This window comes from Momordica charantia, unplaced genomic scaffold (assembly GCF_013281855.1).
Source record: "Momordica charantia cultivar OHB3-1 unplaced genomic scaffold, Mcharantia_2.0 BLBB01000169.1, whole genome shotgun sequence".
In the NCBI taxonomy this organism is placed as follows: domain Eukaryota; kingdom Viridiplantae; phylum Streptophyta; class Magnoliopsida; order Cucurbitales; family Cucurbitaceae; genus Momordica; species Momordica charantia.
The window spans coordinates 27,501-37,500 of NW_028275325.1; the positions used below are offsets into that span (position 1 = coordinate 27,501).

The following is a 10,000-nucleotide window of genomic DNA, read 5'->3' on the forward strand; positions in this document are numbered from 1 at the left end:
TGAGCAATATAATAGAGAAGTAAAAATTGTAAATACCGGTACCGTACTTCAAGTAGGCGACGGCATTGCTCGTATTTATGGTCTTGATGAAGTAATGGCAGGTGAATTAGTAGAATTTGAAGAGGGTACTATAGGCATAGCTCTAAATTTAGAATCAAATAATGTTGGTGTTGTATTAATGGGTGATGGTTTGCTGATACAGGAGGGAAGTTCTGTAAAAGCAACGGGAAGAATTGCTCAGATACCAGTAAGCGAGGCTTATTTAGGTCGTGTTATAAATGCCCTGGCTAAACCTATTGATGGCCGAGGTGAAATTTCAGCTTCTGAATCTCGGTTAATTGAATCCCCCGCTCCTGGTATTATTTCGAGACGTTCCGTATATGAGCCTCTTCAAACAGGACTTATTGCTATTGATTCGATGATTCCTATCGGACGTGGTCAGCGAGAATTAATTATTGGGGACAGGCAGACCGGTAAAACTGCAGTAGCCACAGATACGATTCTCAATCAACAAGGGGAAAATGTAATATGTGTTTATGTAGCTATTGGTCAAAAAGCATCTTCTGTGGCTCAAGTAGTGACTACTTTACAGGAAAGGGGGGCAATGGAATACACTATTATAGTAGCCGAAACGGCGGATTCTCCGGCTACATTACAATACCTTGCCCCTTATACAGGAGCTGCTTTGGCTGAATATTTTATGTACAGAAAACAACACACTTCAATCATTTATGATGATCCCTCCAAACAAGCACAAGCTTATCGACAAATGTCTCTTCTTTTACGAAGACCACCGGGCCGTGAAGCTTATCCGGGGGATGTTTTTTATTTGCATTCACGCCTTTTGGAAAGAGCCGCTAAATCAAGTTCTCCTTTAGGTGAAGGAAGTATGACTGCTTTACCAATAGTTGAGACCCAATCGGGAGATGTTTCGGCTTATATTCCTACTAATGTAATTTCCATTACCGATGGACAAATATTCTTATCTGCCGATCTATTCAATGCTGGAATCAGACCTGCTATTAATGTGGGTATTTCCGTCTCCAGAGTAGGATCTGCAGCTCAAATTAAAGCCATGAAACAAGTAGCCGGCAAATTAAAATTGGAATTGGCTCAATTTGCCGAATTAGAAGCCTTTGCGCAATTCGCTTCTGATCTCGATAAAGCTACTCAGAATCAATTGGCAAGAGGTCAACGATTACGTGAGTTGCTCAAACAATCCCAATCAGCCCCTCTCACGGTAGAAGAACAGATAATGACTATTTATACCGGAACGAATGGTTATCTTGATTCATTAGAAATTGGACAAGTAAGGAAATTTCTCGTTGAGTTACGTACTTACGTAAAAACGAATAAACCTCAGTTTCAAGAAATAATATCTTCCACCAAGACATTCACCAATGAAGCGGAAGCCCTTTTGAAAGAAGGTATTCAGGAACAGATGGAACGTTTTCTACTTCAAGACCAAGTATAAAAGAAAACAAGTAAAGTATAAAAAAATTTTGGATTTTTTTGTATTTATTATAATTTTTAATTTATAATTAAAATAAATTTTAGAACTTTTAAATGTTATAATTTAAACATGAAATAATTTAATTCTTTTCATTTATTAGGTATAATATATTTTTTTTAGATCAAATACTAAACATAAATATATAGAAATATATTTAAGAAAGTAAATAATATTTATAAAAAATTGAAATATATATCAATATTCAAATAAAATGTAAATGCAATAATGCAATTAATAAATTAATAAATTAATTAATAAAATAGTTAAAATTCGATTATATTTCTAATAATATATTTAGAATATAATATCATAAATATATGAATATTTAGAATTTGAATATCTTTTCAACTAATATCTTATCTTCAAATAAAACAGAAAAAAAAAAAAAAAAATAATAATCTAATTATTATTTATATAAATAATAATCTAAAAAAATAGTTACAATTACAGTTAATATTAAAACTAATTTAAAACTAATTAACTATTAATAAATAATTGTTATTATATTATAACTATAAGCGTCTCTTATTCAAATCATTCAAAATACCTTTCTTGACATGATATAGAAATTCAAAACTAAAAAAATATATGGAAAAAAATTGCGTCCAATAGGATTTGAACCTATACCAAAGGTTTAGAAGACCTCTGTCCTATCCATTAGACAATGGACGCTTTTCATTCCAATTTTTTTTTTCGTATTTTCACCTCTCTTATTCGTAAAAAAAATGTGTGAGAATTCCGGAAATTGCGTATTCAATTCAATGATGTATTACATTAACTAATACATTAGTTAAAATTAAGTAAATTCCAAATTTATATTTGAGTAATTCTATATTAATATTAATTCCATTAATATTTTAAATTTGGAAAAATTTAAAAATATTAATAAATAATTTATTATATTTTTAATATATAAGAATAAGATAAGCGGATAGCGGGAATCGAACCCGCATCGTTAGCTTGGAAGGCTAGGGGTTATAGTCGACGTTGATTCATCATTTTTAACGTCTCTAATTCAAAACCGAACGTGAAACTTTAGTTTCATTCGGCTCCTTTATGGAAGATGGATAAATTCCTAGATGTAAGATGTAAACAAAAAATAAAATGCCACCCATAACATCTATGTCAGCCTTTCTGTCTGAATGCATTCAAAAGCACCCGCTTTATAGATGATCCCTATACAAGAGGAGATTATAACAATCTTTCCAGTTATTTATTTCGTTCCCTATTTCTATTTGAAATAATCCTTAGGAAAAGTATTTTGTTTCCGCCGAGCTAAAAAACGATGTGTACGTCTCTAGTAAACCAAAGACATTGTTTAATAGCTATTTTGTTTTGCTTCAATCACAAATAAAAAATTGAAGATTTAGTTACGATTAGAAAAAATTCCACCTTTATCCATGGATCCCTTATTCCTTCAATTGGAAGCATTGATCCAATTCAATAAAATTATGTTTCGTAATTTCATGATCCAATTTTTTCAATTTCGAACTGATTTTTGGATACAAATCACGAGAATTTTTATTTTTCCTCGAATCTTTCATCGATAGGTAAAGGATTAAATCCTTTTAAGAAATAAAGTTTTTGATCGGAATATTAATAAAACCGAAGGATCCCTTAACTATTAAGGGATTCATAGAACGAATCGCACTTTTACCACTAAACTATATCCGCTACAATGCAATTATTGTATATAAATGGACCTTTTGTCGAAGACGAAAATAGGCCGTAGTAATAAGTAATAAAAAGATCGGATCAGAAAATAATCATGAAAATTCGAGCGTTGACATATTTTAGTCAGGGCGACTAATGAGATTAGGAAAAGAGCACTCATTTTAATTAACTAAATAACAAGTTTTTTTATTCCAGTAAAGTAATAAAGAATAATAATAAGCAATGGCACCTTGATTCTATATCATCTTTTTCTGTATCATAGGAATTGAAATAATAATCTTTCGTATGATTCTTATTCTTGTTCTTGTTGTTTAGATTTTTTTTGTTTCAAAAACATTTTGTGTTTTCAAATCAAATAAATAATTTCATCTACGATTCATTGGAACAAAAAAAGCCCGGCTAGGTACTGACCAGGCCAGGCCGTGGAAATAAAAAGAAAAGGACTTTTCGGATGAAATAAAAGAGGTACTTTATTTTTTTTTTTTTTTTATAAATATATATTTTTTGTAATCATATTGGTATTATTTATATATTAGGATTGGAGATATCTCTTCTTTTGAACCCTTACTTTATCCTTTATCTAATTTATCTAAATGGAATTTCTGATAAAAGTTTTTATCGATTTTATAGATATCCATCGATATATCTAGATAATTATATATATCGAGATAATTAATTATGTATATAATTATATATCTATATAGTAAGGCTAGATAAAGATAATAAAGAGATATAAAGAAGGGCTTTTTTCAAGCCTTCATTTTCTATTTTTATCCAATGTATCATAGTAATTATCCTTTTTCAATTTGGGGAGAGATGGCTGAGTGGACTAAAGCGTCGGATTGCTAATCCGTTGTACGAGTTTTTTGTACCGAGGGTTCGAATCCCTCTCTTTCCGTTTCTGTCAATTACTTGGTATTTTTTTATAGTTGAGGAAAGATATGGAATAGATAAAATTTTAAGAACATTTCAAAATAAAGCAAAGAAAAAAATTTTATTTTTTTTATTCTTCACGTCCCGGATTACGTCCCGGGTCATTAGATAGGAATCCGAAAATGAAGAGAGAAACAAAGAATATTACTACAGTATAAACAAATAGTTTGAGAGTAAGCATTACACAATCTCCAAGATCATTAAAAAAAAAAAAAGAGAATAGATTCTCCATTTTAACCTATTTTGACACCAAGAAATGCAGTGAAGTTTTTTCTATAAATAGGAAAAAATTTTCAGAAATTAAGAGTTGAGTCGTTCATTACTAAAAATTGGATTTCATACCCACAATTATATATTGTGGGGGACTTTAACAGGGTCGTTCGATGGAAAAAAGTAAGAATAAGAAAATGAGAGTGATCCAGATTTATCACACCTATAGAAGAATTTAAATATTGGACTCAACTCAAAGGTTCAGACTGTATGTACGACTTATCTGATCTTATAACTAGTTATAATCTTTTTTTTTCTAGTAAATCATGAATTTGTCTCATACAGTATTAAAAATATCATCGAAAGCTTACGGCAGCTTGCCAAACAAAAGCTAATAGAAAAAAGAATAGAGGTATTACTGGCATAACATCTACTATTGGATTCAAAAAAGCGTAGGCCTCAGGCAATTTGGCGAAGAAAAAACTACTTGAATAAAGGAAAGAATTAAGACAGATACCGATGAAACTTAAGATATTAAGCATAACAATTTTTTTTTTCTTTGTTCTTGAAGATAATTGTATTTCTTTTGATTTGATTGAGTTATTAATCCCTTATTATTGATATGATATAAGGGATAAGGGAAAAATTAATAACATAAAGTAGGTCAAAAAACCTTTCTTTGATTTGAACTCAGCCAATCAAAAATCCTTCAATTCTCAAATAAAAAGAGAATAGAAGAAATCCTACTTTCATACAATATCTTAATGGAATTATATGTAATGATCAATAAATTAAGTTTAATTTGATCTATAAACGTATCAAAATCCTAGCAACAATCTAATTATTTCTATAAATATTTGTACTGGAATTGACGACCAACCACTACCGATATTAGTGTTTATTAGTGTTGAATATAAATGGGGCGTGGCCAAGTGGTAAGGCAACGGGTTTTGGTCCCGCTATTCGGAGGTTCGAATCCTTCCGTCCCAGAGTATGCGTATTATATATATCATAGTATATTATAGGATATATAGAGAAATATTCTATATCATATCAGACTAAAGATTGCCCTTTTAAACAACCTTATGTTTAAGAGTCTAGTATTAGATATAGATATAATGTGATTGTTCTTTCTTATTTTCTTATAATGATGCATTTAAAATCGAAATGCAAAAGCCTCTCTTATTCTCTATCCCTTAAATGGTGTGTGAAACCCGATTATTTTTTTTTTTTTTTCTGTGGATTTTTGAATTATAAACACGAAGGTCTTGTGTTTTTGGCACTAATGGAGTTCAATCAATGTTCTTAAGTCTCTTAAGACCGATTTAGGATACTCAAATTTAGAGTCAAATCAAAAAAATAGGTAGGAACAATCGCTTAATCTAGATCTGTTTGACTTTGGACTTATACAAGATAGTCTAGCACCCACGAAACTAGTCCAGTCCCCTGGAGAATCCTTTTTTGATTTATGATGGATCTACTCTATATAATTGGGGGGGGGTAGATAGGAGTTAATCCATAATGGAAGATATCAATTTTAATGTCTGTCCGAATCTGATTAATAAAGAATCAAGTTACATATGTAACATATTATGTATTTCTTTTCACCTCATTTTTTCGTATTTTGTGTTTGTCTGTAATGAATAATTGTAAATCCAAGTAACAATTCAGACAGAGGTTATTCATACATCTTTTCACTTTATTTTAGGGAAAGATTATTGAGTCTCTTAAGTTAAATAAACTAGGCAGAAAATGCTGATATGTATGTATTTTTATTATGTATTTTTATCGTTTTATTTATATTTTTGTGAAAAAGATTTTTGATACCTAAATTTTTAAAATTATTATTTGAAATATTTCATTATTTCAAATAAAATATCTATAATTATTTTCAAGGACAGTAGGTTAGTCTATCTGATAGATATGGTAATTCCCTAATCTTTCTATTTTTATTTTATCAAAAAGAATACCAACCCGAATTTTCCCTGACATCAGTCTTTTTTTATCCAATACTGCACGAAAAAACAAGAGATTTTTTTTTTTGATCTATCTATTTGTTTCAAATCATTGATGGGTTAATCCGAATATGCATTTATTTATGATAATAAAATATAATAAATTATGATAATAAAATATAATAAATCCTTTTTTATTACAAAAGTTTATTAAAATAATATTCAGGTAGGAAATTTTCAATCAATTAAATCTTTTTAATGATTTCTTATGAGTCCTTGGTACTCGAAGAAGTGTGAAACTCGTGAATCCATTCTATGAAGAAATTTAAAAATGGAGATTCTTAATTATTCGTAATTAATTATTTCTTAATTTCTATAAATAAAAAATATCTCTCTCTATATATATAGAAAATATCTATATATAGCGAAATCCATATTGCACTCATACAATACAAAAAAAATGTTATTGATCCAATATATACAATAAAATATGGGTTTAAATAAATTGAATTGTTACTGTTACTAAGACTTTTTCAAAAACTACCCATGTCATAAGAGTATAGATTACTATGGACCAATTAAACCAATGACTATACATGATTCAATAAATGAATCAATTACATACCAGTTCCAAGAAATTAGAGGTTATGGTAAAACTTCGTTTAAAACGATGTGGTAGAAAGCAACGTGCGACTTGAAGGACATGATCTACTGTGGATTCTTACACCCACCATTTTTTATTATATAGGAATGAAGATGCTCTTGACTCGACATCGTTTGTTCTGTTCCACTCGAGCTCTCATTTTTTGAGGGTTTTGATGTAAATAGTACATGATGGAGCTCGAGTAGAAAGTATTGATTCATTTATCAAGGGCAGAGATCTAGGGTTAGTGTCAATCAATAAGTTGAAACAACTTCGTAAGTATATGTTCGATATAGAAATCGAAAGGATCCAATTCGAGCAAGTTTCAAATTCAAACGTCAAATTTGATCAAAAGTGTATCACGCGAGAATCCATTATTTATATGATTCTTTGATAAAAAGAAATCACAAAAAATGGTATGTTGCTGCCATTTTGAAACGATTAAAGATCACCGAAGTAATGTCTAAACCCAATGATTCAAGGCAAGGATAAAGGATTCTGGAACAAGGAAAAACCTTTTTTAATTGTCTCAATAACTAAACTAGATCTGAATGAAGAATCGAAATAGATTCTAAAGGAGACAGGCAAAAATAAAGGGGTTAGAGACCGCTCAATAAATGAAATGCTTAAGCTTAAGGGTTGTTTTCCTTTGAGTGAGAGTTATACAACTTGAGTTATGGGGATAAGAATGAGTTTTTTTTTCAAAAAAGAATAAAAAATAAACAAAAGAATAAGAAAAAAGTATTTAAATCATAGTCTAATTGATTTAATAATCTATGGATCTATTTGACATTAATTAGAATTCTATACATAACTTTGAATTTCCTCGAGCCGTACGAGGAGAAAACTTCTTATACGGTTCTGGGGGGGGTATTGTTAATTTACATCTATCCCAATGAGCCGTTTATCGAATCATTGCAATTGATGTTCGATCCCGAAGAGAAGGAAGGGATCTTCGTAAAGTGGGTTTTTATGATCCGATAAAGAATCAAACCTATTTAAATGTTCCTGCTATTCTATATTTCCTTGAAAAAGGCGCTCAACCTACAGGAACTGTTCATGATATTTTAAAGAAGGCAGGGGTTTTTACGGAACTTCAACTTAATCAATAACCGAAATTCCATTAATGAAAAAAAAAAAAAAAAGAGGGTGTGGATAACTTGTATATAGCTTTTGATAACCTTTTCTTTATTATTTCCCCCCTCTCTTGTTCTATTCATACTACACTTATTACCCTAAAATTCCGTCTTCGATAACGACAAAAATCTATTTTTATTTTATTGATATAAATTGATCTAAGATGAATAGAAAAAAGATCAAGCAAGTTACTAAATGAACTAATTGGTTCTATACTATAAATAAAAATTTGTACATTACCCCATCAATGGGGTGATTTTGTTGCAATTCTATGAACAAAAAAAAAGAGGGGATTAAGTTTTTTTAGCTATTTATATTTATTTATTGAATAAATCCTATATATTTTTTTTATACTTCTTCGTTAATTTTTGCTTTCGCCTACATCTTTTATTTCTATCTATGTTGATTATCTCTATAGTGCCAATCCAATACAAGTCCGTAGTTTTTTTAATTATTTTCTTCTTTATATCTATATATCTATATCTTATTTATTATATAATTATTTATTATATAATATAATTTTAATATATAATATAATTGATTATTATTAGAATCTTTTATCTTATTATATTTTTTTATCTTTATCTATTTAAATTTTATCTTTATCTATTTAAATATTAAATATAAATATATTTATTTTATCTATATATTATATAGGTAAAATAAATAAATATATTCAATTAAAATTGTTATTTCCATTTGTTTTTTATTCATTTAAAATTATTTTCTTTTCTCCATTGTAGTCGTTTTTCACTATTCACATTCATATTGACAACAGTGTATCAAACAAATATAATCCGATCGTGTATAAATGAAGCTAGTTATCTCCGTTTCATGACCTTTGCTTTTCACTCACATGACGGTCTCATTGTATTTTCTGTGATACAAAAAGTTACTTTTGTGTGATTTTTTTTTAATTGGAATATTTTGATTACGTCGTGTAATTTAATTTCTTTTTTCATTTTGATTACGATTGTATCTACACAGAAAAATTTTTTATATTTTGGGGGTTGCTAACTCAATGGTAGAGTACTCGGCTTTTAAGTGCGGCTAGCATCTTTTACACATTTGTATGAAGTAACAGATTCGTCCATACTATCGGTAGAGTTTGTAAGACCGCGACTGATCCTGAAAGGAATGAATGGAAAAAGCAGCATGTCGTATCAATGGAAAATTCTAGTAATTTTTTTACCTTACTAGATTGGGCCAAACCTTGTTTGAATTCTTGATGCGGAAAAAAAAAGTCAAGTCAAGTCGGGTCGAATGAATAAATGGATAGAGCCCTATGCTCCAATTATAGATAAATAAAAAGTAACGGGCTTATGTTCTTAATTCGAATGATTACCCGATCTAATTAGACGTTAAAACTATATTAGTGCTTGATGCGGGAAGGACTTTTCTCATGAGTGAGTTATCGATTTTTTTATAAGTCCTAACTATTAGTTACTCTACATTATGGGGTAGAGGGAAATGTGTAGAAGAAGCAGTATATTGATAAAGAGCTTTTTTCCAAAATCAAAAGAGCGATTGGGTTGAAAAAATAAAGGATTTCTAACCATCTTTTTTATCCTAAAATATAAACCCATTAGATGGGAAAAGAAAGAAAAGAGAGGAAAGAGAGTCCGTTGATAAGTCTTACCTATTTACGAGGTTTCTATTATTATTTTTTTACTGTAATACCTTGTTTTGACTGTATCGCACTATGTATCATTTGATAACCCAATAAATCCATTATAGTATCCCCGGTTCAAATAAAATTTTAAATGGAGGAATTTCAAGGATATTTAGAACTTGAGAAATCTCGGCAACGTGACTTCCTATACCCACTTATCTTTCGGGAGTATATTTATGCATTTTCTCATGATCATTTTTTAAATGGATCCATTTTGTTGGAAAATTCTGGTTATGACAAAAAATCCAGTTTACTAATGGTAA

The 10,000-nt window shown here is 29.5% G+C and overlaps 2 non-coding genes across 2 annotated transcripts; one reads left to right on the plus strand and one right to left on the minus strand.

Moving 5' to 3' along the window:
* Window positions 1-2,113: 2,113 nt before the first annotated feature.
* TRNAR-UCU (transfer RNA arginine (anticodon UCU)) lies at window positions 2,114-2,185 on the minus strand. The gene has a single exon. It is a non-coding gene; the product is annotated as a tRNA-Arg (tRNA).
* Window positions 2,186-3,997: 1,812 nt separating this feature from the next.
* On the plus strand, window positions 3,998-4,085 carry TRNAS-GCU (transfer RNA serine (anticodon GCU)). Its single transcript has one exon. It is a non-coding gene; the product is annotated as a tRNA-Ser (tRNA).
* The last annotated feature ends 5,915 nt before the right edge of the window (window positions 4,086-10,000 follow it).